General features: G+C 37.0%; 1 protein-coding gene across 8 annotated transcripts in view; it reads left to right on the forward strand.

The window, feature by feature from the left end:
* The window catches only part of PPM1B (protein phosphatase, Mg2+/Mn2+ dependent 1B), a 44,800-nt gene that overhangs the window by 7,511 nt on the left and 26,602 nt on the right, over positions 1-10,687 (forward strand). For 4 of the 8 annotated variants that reach the window (XM_014950819.1, XM_014950820.1, XM_014950827.1 and 1 more), the window contains one exon: positions 2,527-2,671. The gene's annotated coding sequence lies outside the window, so the exon portion shown is untranslated. Of the gene's footprint in view, positions 1-1,469; positions 1,494-2,526; positions 2,672-9,382; positions 9,491-10,687 lie in introns of those variants that run through there. The other 4 variants (XM_014950823.1, XM_014950825.1, XM_014950826.1 and 1 more) reach the window with 4 other exon arrangements.

A 10,687-nucleotide genomic window follows, 5' to 3' on the forward strand; every position in this document is an offset into this window, starting at 1 on the left:
GATGCCTACCTTTCTGTAAAATAACATGGTAGGGTTCTTTAAATTTCTCTAGACTGCCTTTTTTTATGTGCAAGAATATTTAAGTTGTGCTCTATTAAAAAATATTCTGCTGTAGAGTATTGGTGTCCAAGTAAGAAAAATTATAAAAGGTTACCGAACTAACTTAGTTCTACTCGAATATTAAGTGTTTACATACCACAAGGATTTAAGGGCCCCAAATGAAATACATAATACATCTTGTTATTTCGTTAAGCCTCTAATAGCAAGCATTCCGTTTTATTCTTGTGATATAATTTATGATTAACAATCTGGATAAAACCATCTTGTTTGTCTATGTGACCATTTTCTACACACAAATTGTTGGGGGCTGTATCATCAGTCTGGGTGTCTTTCCCTATGGAAAGAGACTGTGCAGCTTTTCTTTGGAAAAGTTAGAATTGTGGCTGTGCAGAAGTAAGTAGGAGTAATGTCCCCTCTTTGTGCAGTGTTCAGTGGTGGAGTAAGTATCTTAGAATATTTTTGTGTTTTGAGACACTAAATACCTGTATTTATTAAATCTGAGAATGAGGGTAGATGGAATTTGGGTGCATAGGAGTATGTGCTGGGGTCAGGTGCTCTTAGCTGAAAACACTTACATTTGAATCTGCCCTGCTGTAAGCAACCTGTCTTGGGGCTGAAAGTCACCCTTGTCTAATGAATGCTCTCACATCCTCTGTAGAGTAGAATAATTTGGGAGGGGTCAAGCCTCTTGCTTCTGGGAAGCGTCATGCGTGTCTTCCGGCCTGCGTGGGTGAGTCAGCCGCTTCCACGGGCTTCTGCAGTGGCATCAGAACTGAGCCTCCTGAGCATTTCATCACGCAGGCACCCTGTACCCTCACAGTTCAGGGGATCTTCTGACGGTGGGGATTGGTGCTTGTAGGGAGCTGCCTTCTGGTCACGTGTTCTGTGTTCATGACCTAGTCACTGGTGTATTTCAGTAGAGGGAATTAAGCTATTTTGTGCAACTTTGTGAATCTGCACTGCTTGTGTTTTGTTTTATTTTCCTGAAGTTCTCCGATGTGGAAACAAGTCTTTTTACCGATAAACTTTTTAACTTTTTTTGGGAGGGCTTTTGCCATGTAGTCAAAGACAATGATTTATGATACTTGCTGTATATTTCTTTCAAAATACTTTTCCAGAGTTCATTAATTATTTAGTGGATGCTGCTTAAGGTGTAGTTTCACAGTACTTTGAGTAAATCTGAATCGGCAGCAGCTGCTGGTTCTGCATTTCTGGCATTGGCACTTGTCTGATCCTGTATTTCCTAAGCTGGTTTGGAGGGCTCAAGTGGCAGAAAGTAATTGACATTTTCTGTCTTCATTTGATTCCTTGAACCGTGTATCCTGTTGTGGTGCCTAAGAAGAGAGAAGGTTGGGGAAAATACAGTGCTTGCAGCAGTGGTCCATTACAGGCATAAAGCTTACTGGAGCCCTACAATTCTTCTTCAAACAGTAGTAAAGTATTCTTTCTTTTGACCAATTTCTTGCTTGTGACAGTCTTTGGTAGTTGAAAAACACTATTTAGTCCTTCGAAGAGGCACACTATAATGAAGTGTTTTCATAGGTCCATTCTACGATCAATGGGCTTAAAGTTAAGGTCTACAGTGTGTCCCCGTTATCAGTCATCCACCTCATCAGAGTGCTGTCATCACTTTAAAATCATCACTGTTACAATAAGGCTTGTATTTCCCTCATGCCCCTGACAAAACTGGCTGTTATCCAGAATTCTTCCTGCAATAGTTCCTCCTACCAACGTACTGTCATGAACGTTTGTAAGATGCAGTAGTTTGAGATTTAATATGTAGTCCCTGATCCATGAAGAAATTTGGGCATTTTTTCCTGTTCAAAACAATGTAGATGCCTGGGTGCTTTTGCAGATACATCTGAATTGTTAGTTACCTGCTACTTTTACGCTGAGTTTATAGTTAATTTTATAACAACTACTTTTAAAGAAATGTAATGATTCTTACTTCAGAGGAGCTGAAATACTTTCGCTCACTGCAAAACCGTATTGCTTTTGTTTTAAACTTTGTGCATTTTTACATCTGTGCAGCAGAATAAAGAGCTTACAAATTATACATGGTGCACTTCATGGAGTTAAGTCTTGTCAAACACTTGGGGAGTGTGCTCTTGTCATTTGAGCAGGTGAATTAAATTAAGCAAATCGCACTGTTATGTTATTAGGCATGTAAAAGCTATTCCTTCTGTCACTGAATTTAGGGACTTGAATGCCAGGTAGTAGGCTAGATGACTTTTTAAGTGTTAATCTGTGCTGGTGAAGGAAATGGGGGGGGGAATCTGATTCTTTGTTAGCATTAAGTCTTTAATGTGGTGTTCAGAGAGAGTACTGAAAGGTCTTTTGACATCCAGGCGTAGTTTTAGTTCAAGCTCTTCTATTTAGGAAAAACTTGTATTCATGAAAGAATTCATGTACAAATCTGTTGTAAACCATCTGGAGTAGCTAACTACTTTCTTTGTTTCTTTCTAGGAAATATCAAAATAAAGCAGATGTTGTGTCCTGTACTGTTATCTCAAGGTTTTGCAAGTCATTCTGTTATGTGCTTCTTGGCAGCAGGAATGTAAACTAATTCTTTCAGCACTGAACTAGAACCTTGACAAGGTTGCTATTACAGGTAAGAAAAAATGCTGCTGCTGCTTGGAAATTTATGGGAAGGTATAATTGCTTTTACTTTGACTGTATTTTAATTTGTAATTAACCAAGAACTTAACAGAAATTTCACAGATTGGATAAAAGGATGTGTTTTTTCTTGAATAGGAAATATAACTTAAAGTATAGCTTCTCTGTGCTCTAGTACAATGCACATTTAATAAATAGGGAAAAAATGTAATTTTTCAACACTTAAACGTGTGCCGACCCAGATTTTGAGTAAGGTATTTTCTCACACAAAAGAATGTACAGAGTCAGTCAATAAAAGTCATGAAGTGTTTTGCCACTGTGTGTTGAGATCAGCTTACCATCTGTGTGGCTTTTTTCTCCTCAAGGTCTCTATCTCCTTAAATGCACTAATAGCAGCAATACCACTTAAGTTACCTTTTTTTTTTTTCCATTCGTTACAGAAAATCTCTAAATTTTTAGAAGGTTGCTGTAGCTTCAACTCTTAAATTGCCTTTTCAAGGGTAAGGGTTGATGTCTTCTTCCAGGTCAATGAAAATGTTTTGGCTGCTGGTTTTGTATCATAACTTTATCTGACAATGATGAAGGTAACTCTTGGCCCACTACTCAGTCACTGTCTTCTACATTTGTATAGCGGAACTAAAAGTCAATGTCCTTTTATTCCTGAGTTCTTTTTTTAAAAGAAAAGGTAAACTTAGTGCTACAAAACGATGTTAATTAAAAAAAAAAAATCAAAAAACAACCACACCACCACAAATACCTCGTCATAGATTACATATCTTGGTTTGTCTGTTTCTGAATAATTTAATTAAATTTTAAAATGGGGCATTTTGAGGACTATCCATGAAATAGCTGTATTACCTATGCTGAATCTGCATAATTATGATCAAGTTTATGCCTTTCAGGCTTGATTTCACATTTTGGTATCTTTGATGGGAAGAGTTGCTTGCCTTAGGCTGCACTTGTCAATAGTGGCAGGATGAGTCTGGACTGTTGGTATGAAGCAGTCTCACTCTGAAGTTGGATGAGGCATGGATCAGTGACAGGTTCTGCCAAGGAGGTGGCATTGATTGTTCTGCTGTTAAAATGAAAGAAAGGTTCACATCTGGTTTGGGTTGGTTTGTTGTGGTTGGTTTTTTTCTGTCATCTGGAATGTTTGTAGTTAATTTGCAGTGATGTAACAGGTTGAAAAAAGGCACAACTCTTCTTACCTGTGCAAGTCATAGACTAATTTATGTTGGAATGGACCTCTAGCATTCATTCAGCCCAGCCTTTGTGTCTAACTTCCTCAGATTTATGTGAATCAACAAGTCACCCCTCAGTTATGTAAATATATGGTTTAGTGTTTTGCCATGGCTCTGCAGACCTGCTGCAGAGCACTTATTTTGGCCTTTCAGACCTGTTTAGGAACAACTTATTGATTATATGAATTGGTGATTCATTGCTGCCCTATTCTTACAAAAATGCTTCCGAAGCTCTTGGTAAACAAACATTGAAAAAGGTAGAAAATAAGTTGTCTTAAATGCCTAAATTTAGAATATGGGAGAACTCCTTTTTAGTGACATACTGCTTCATGATAATAAGTAAAAAAAATAAATAAATTCTTCAGTTTTAATGCCAATAATGTACTGGCTAAACATTGTCTCTCTCTTCAAAATCTTAGGTGCTATTTTTTTAAATAAAAACCTGGCTGATAGCGATTTGACAGATTTAGTTTGGTACTCTTCAATCAATCTCAAAATAGTTGGTCTTGTAATTGAATGTAGAGAATAAAATGTTTCTGCATAGAAATAACTATTAAATTTATTATGGAAAAATCGTGGCTTTGTAGGTTTCAAGTACCACAAGTGCATCTGTTTTGAACAACCCAGTAAAGGTGAGAACATGCTTATTGGCTGCAGGAAGTATGAGTGGATACAAGCAAACAAAAGGAATTCAGTTAGGATTATGGGATATGAATCTTGTCATAGTAGGGCCAGTAGGGATAAACAAGAGTACAGTGCCATCTTCCGAGTGGTACAATAAAGCCACACACCTCATTGCAGTGCGTGAGTTAAGGAGAAAATGTTACTTCAGGGTTAGCCAGCTTGATCAGGGAGGTTTAACCAAATAGGTCCATTTCACTTAGTGCCAATGCACCAAACTTCTACTTCAAGAGAATGGTACCAGAACGTGAATACTGGCTTACACAGAGCTATCTTAGCTCCTACAGACTTTAACCTTCATTCGGTTCTCATGGAGGTGCTAGAAGCAATAGTGTGTTTGCTTTGCACTGTCTGGGCCAAGTGGTGTTCTACTTGGTTTGGTGAAGCAGCCTGGGTATTTATGTATCTTACGTATCACTTTTTGTATGGTTAATCTGTAACTCAGATAAACTGTTTACAGATAACAAAGGGGATTGAATTTCCCAGACCTCATAGTGTTTGGAGGAAATCTTGGTAAAGAAAACCTGAAGAAGAGACTGACTATGGTAGTGCTTTTTTTACTGAGAATGACACTGCGTTCCTCTTCTTCAGTAGGTCCCTAGCTGTGGTGCCAAAGTGAACTAAGGGCTGTTAGTTGTCAGATGTCACACCGGCAAGCACACAATTATGTGTAACAAACTAGAAGAACACTGCATTTTTTTTAAGCTTTCATATGGTCACAAAACTGTGTGAAGTTGACTTATGCAACTTATGTAAGGGGAATCTACATGATAAAGGTACCTGTAAAAATGCATCAACCTGGGCACTGATGGCTTTGTACTATGTGCTGTGACTGCCAAGTTAGATTCAGAGTCCGTTTTCAAGTTATCTCTGAAGTTTATCTTCATCATACAAAACTATGTTCCAGAAAAATAAGAAGCCACAGCCTAGAAGTGTGCAACTTGTCCATGAGACAGACAGTTGCCAAATAAGCTGAGTTTGAAGATCTGCATTTTAATAAGGTGCAAAAAGCAGAATATAAAATGGACCTCTGAAAAGACTACTAGCGTACATGTTTTTCTGGTATTATCAGCATAGCTAAAAAGGTTATAGCTGTTAATTTAGTTCTTGATGCTCCTTTCTGTTTTTTCCCCACTATCTTCCCTGTTGGAAGTTTGCTGCTGTCTAAGCTGCTGGCTTCTAAACCCACTGCAGTCAAAGTCACAAAGTTTCAAAATACTAAAGCTAACTTTGCACCTATTCATTAAACAGTTCAAAGAGGAAGGGCAAAAATGTCTTAGCCAGCAGTTCTGAAAGAAAAGAAATTGCTGGCACAATGTAGTGGTGAGTAGCTGAGACAGAGCAGAAGCGATAATGTTTTCAGGTATCGCTACTGACATTGAAAATAGTTGTGAAGCCACAGTGTTAAATCACGCCTGTGACTGTTTTGTACCTCTGGACCAGTTTGAAGTACCTGACATCTTCGTCACCTTTTTCAACTTGCTGGTTTGCAAGTAGTGTGGTTGGGGGGTTGATGTGTATTTTGTTTCTGTTATTGTTTCTTTTCCTGCAACTCTAGTAACAATAAGAGATGCAGAAAGTAATTTCAAAATTACAGTTGTAGCTCCTAGGCACATATTTAACTTGCAAAACTTTTGAAATTTTTGAGTTAAAAGCCTGTTGGGCTGCTTTCCTGTCGTCCTAGCAGGAAGAGTTTTTGATACTAGGCTCTATATTAAAGATTTATATTGATGCTTAATTTCTTTGTATCGGTATCTTTGGTCAGCTGAGATCCTTTCTGATGGTGTCTCTCGTGGTCAGAGATTATTTAAAAGCAAAAAGACCCACCTTCAAAAGTAAATAAACCCCACAGCGAGTGGACATGGATGATAATCACTGTCCTTCTATGTAGTTCATTTTTAAGTGAAAGTAAAATATTCAGATCTCATTCTTAGATTCCAATAATTGCTATTTGACTCTGCCAGTGCTCGTGGCTACATAGAGTAGCTGTTACAGCCAAGCTTTGCATTTTTGAGCAAGAGCTGTACTCAATAACTATTTGCCTAATGTAGATTTATGCAGTGCCAGCATTTTTAAGATCAGTAAGTCAAAAGCGATCGCATGTTTTCTGGGATCAAAAATAAAGATTTTTCAAAGCTGGTTTCACTCATCAAATGAACTTGTGTTTAGTATACATAGAGTAGAAATAAATAGAATAATGTAACTAAGGTGATAGTATAATGATAGTATATTGTAAGTAAACACAAGATTAGCAAAAGATTGCTTGCAATATTCTGTCGCTCTTTTGTTGTATAAATTGAAGGGTACAGGGAATCTTTATGAATGTCAAAACTCTCTACAGTGTGTGTAGACACATGTAATGTGTAGTATGTGTGTATACACATACATATACACTACAGAGAGAGAGTGTAAGATGAAGGTAGAGACATAGGAGCTTTCTACCAAGGCTAAGTTTGAATTTTTTTCACTTAAGCCAGAAAAAATATTTCTTCCTGCACTTCCAATAAGCTTTGAAATTGTTTGGCATAGATATTTTGATCATTTACTTGTCACTTAAATCTTCAATGTCTAGTGCAGCGTTTTCTCTGTTGAAAAGTCATGTTTTTCTTTCTTATAGCAAGAGCACATGTGTTTTGTAACAGGAAACTCTGGCAGTGTTTCTTTTCCCCAGCACAGACATTAAAAATGACTGGCCCGTTGAGTGAATCCTTCTGAGGAAGAGATATTTTACAGTACAGTTCTCACTTTTCTGACCTAAACCTAAAAGATTGATGTTGGACCATTCTCATTATGTGAAAAGATATGTTATTGCCATCAAGGTATTAGTCTAGTTCTGATGATGTCTTTGAAACTGGCATGTGATCTGAAAATAATTTTATAGTATCTACAAACAGTTTATTTATGGCTTGTAGACCTTTATAATCTAATTCACTTTGGCTGCCTTCGTGACAACCAGCAAGTAAATATTTCTGCCTGTTAAATGTAAATCTGTGTGGAAAGGAGCACGCAGTTCATTTTACATAGCTGCCTATTTCCCCTTCATGATATAGTAGAAAAGTCATGGATATCTGTAACTGAGCAAGAACTGTTCGCTGTTTTGTAGGTAGATCTTGAAAGAAAATGAGTTAGTGTGGTTGTTTTTCATTTAAACAGAGAAATTCAGAATTATACACAGACTTGATTTTAAGAACCTTTAGTATATGGCTGATCTAATAACAAAGTCCATCTTCACTGTGTAGCTGTAGTGAGGATACTTACCACAAATTTTTCTTGCATGTCAGAGGACACAGCTTTTGTCATCTTACTTCCATTCCTCAAAAGGATAGATGTCTTCAGTTTCCTGACCCTGAATTATTTCTTATGTTCCCGGTATGTGAGATAAGGACCTCATACAGGATTTGTATCAGGTAGGAAATATCAGAGAAGAATATATGTTAGTACTTCAGAGAAGTAAGCCTTGGGTTAGGTTTTTGCCCTGGGAAAGGGTTGTCAGCTTTTGTTAGAGACTCACAGCCCTGAACTCTGTTGGAAATGGTTTAGCTATTGATTTAAAACCAGAAATGAAGAGTGCCCAGTAAAGCTGTAGCGAGAGCTGCTGCTTTAGCAGCATACTACTCAGATTTAGTTACTACCATTGCCAGAGAGGGGGAAAGGCCAGCATTTTCTTCCTCTAAAGGTCTTCCAGAAGCCTTTGAGTGTTGGTGATTATTGGCATTTACCAGGTGATTGATTTTTATTTTTATTTTAAATTATTACTCTTATTTTTCCCAGAGATGGGAAGACTACTGGAAGAAGGGAATCCTAGCTTTCTGTTCTTGATCTGAAGAATGTATACTGTTTTAGAGAATAGTCTGTGGAGCACGGATGAGAACTAAGGCCTTCTCTGTTTTCAAGGAAGTTCTGGGAATTACAGTAGACACAGTCTGGTCTTGCAGGTTTTGAGAGTTTCAGCTAATAATGTTATGTGGGGTAAATATTTTTACCAGAAGGAAATTAAATTGTTTTCACAGGTCAAGGAGTGCATCCATTTGCTGTCTTCCAACTATGTAATGGGTGGGTATAGAGAAGGTAGAGCTGTGCTCTTCCCAGAGGTGTGTAATGAAAGACAAAGAGGGAAAGGACCCAATTTGCACTTATGGGAGTTCTGTATTCATTATGAATGTGGTCAGATGTGAACTTGTTGCTCAGACTGTGGAATTTCTGTCCTTGGACATGTTCAAAACTTGACAAGGAACTGCACAGCTTGAGCCATCTTTGGTGTTGGATATCATGCTGATTGAACTTTGAATAGGGATTTGGACTAGACAAGTTCTAGAGGTCTCTTCCAACATGAGTTGGTTCTTGACTTTTTCAGCTCATCTTCAAACCAGTTGCTGCCTTACTCTCTACATAATACAGCGATCAAAAGATTTCTGTGCGTCTGATGTCTTTTACAGGACCATCCATAATACCTAAACTTACTGTTTTCTTACTGATTGCATGTCAATCTCTGCAAGATTGGTTGTATTACATAGGATATTTAGAATATCAGTAATATAATCTTGGAATAGTGTAATCTTTCTTTTCAGTTTCTCATTCCTGTGCTGTAAGAAGTGAAGCTACTTACGTAATAGGTAAAGCTAAGATGTGAAACATGTGCTTTTGGTGTTCTTCAAACAGTTTTTCATTTTAGAAATGTAAAACACAGCACTCAATACTGATCTGGCAGGCTTTTGCAATTAGATAGATTTTGATCTTTTTCCTTACTCAGTCATATGATTTATTCCACACTTCTGATTTTTAAGAACTTAAGGACATTCTTAACTCAATTAAGGAAATTTCATACAAGGTCTGAAGTGTCGGAGGACTTCAGTCATTTTGGCAGCTTTTCAGCCACGTATTTCATTTTTCCGGTAAGAATGTTTTTGTGTGCTTTTGAAGTAACTTCATGTGTAACTTGTGAATGAGTGGTTATCAGCTATTAAAATCCATTAATGGATCTCCTTTAGTAATGTTAGTTGAACTATTAAACAATGTGGAACTTGTTCAGCTCTTAACTGGGAACATCAGTTGCTGAGAGCACTAAGAGCACTTATTTGTGGTGGTGTGTAGCACTGCCTTGCTTTGCTTTATGACACCATTTGACACTGATTTCTTTTTTGGGTTTTATGTGGTTTTTTGTTTGCTTTTCTTTTTCCAAAGTAAAATCAGATCTTCTAGGACAAAGAGTTGTGAAAAGCATTTGGCTGTGTATCTCACAAAGTAATGAATACCTCATTTCTGTTGTGTGTTGCTTTCACTGATTTGCAGTGTTGCACATACTCTTATCAGATAAAGAAAAATAATGATGCAAATAATTGTGAGCAGAATATAACTTGCTTTTGCTTGCAAATTACATACAGTGTGAAGCTTACAATGCATAACATAAGGTTGTGTAGTCATTTTATCTTCATCTTTGCTATCCCAGGTAATACAATTAGAGGCCAGTGGATGGTGGCTGCAGAGATAAAGAATAAAGATAATATTTACAGTTTCTTGTGTGTGAAAATCTTTAGATAATATCATAAAATTTAACTGATTGGGAAGGTGGGTGAAATTTAGGATGGCTAGTTTGTATTTGAAAGGGCTTAATGACTTTTCAAGTTGTTAAAAGTAAAGAAAGTATTTTGAGAAAGTTAGATGTGGTTTTGAAGTCATTCCGTAACTTGCTTTTTTGTATTAGATGTGCCATTATCTGTGAAATTGCTTTATAAAAAAAAGTTTGAGGCCTATTTATATTTATATGGAGTAAAATCTAACTGGCAACAACCAATTCTTAATTTGGCTTCACTATAGATTCTGTAGCTGAGAATGTGTACCTTGTACATGGAATGCCCATTTTGGAAAGCACAGAAGGCTTTCCAAAAGACACCACTTTCTTTGGTGTCATGTAATTCCTGTTATAATTTTTTTTTAATAGGTACTTAATACAATTTACTAACTAGAAGACTTGTGTAATAATATCAGACTTCTTGATAGTAGACGATTGATACATAGAGGCAATTAACTGTTATGCAAGTGTAGAATTCCCTAATAAATGACAAATCATCAAAAATCATGGTAGTGTCGCA

This window comes from Calidris pugnax, unplaced genomic scaffold, assembly GCF_001431845.1.
Source record: "Calidris pugnax isolate Ruff unplaced genomic scaffold, ASM143184v1 scaffold24, whole genome shotgun sequence".
Classification (NCBI taxonomy): Eukaryota; Metazoa; Chordata; class Aves; order Charadriiformes; family Scolopacidae; genus Calidris; species Calidris pugnax.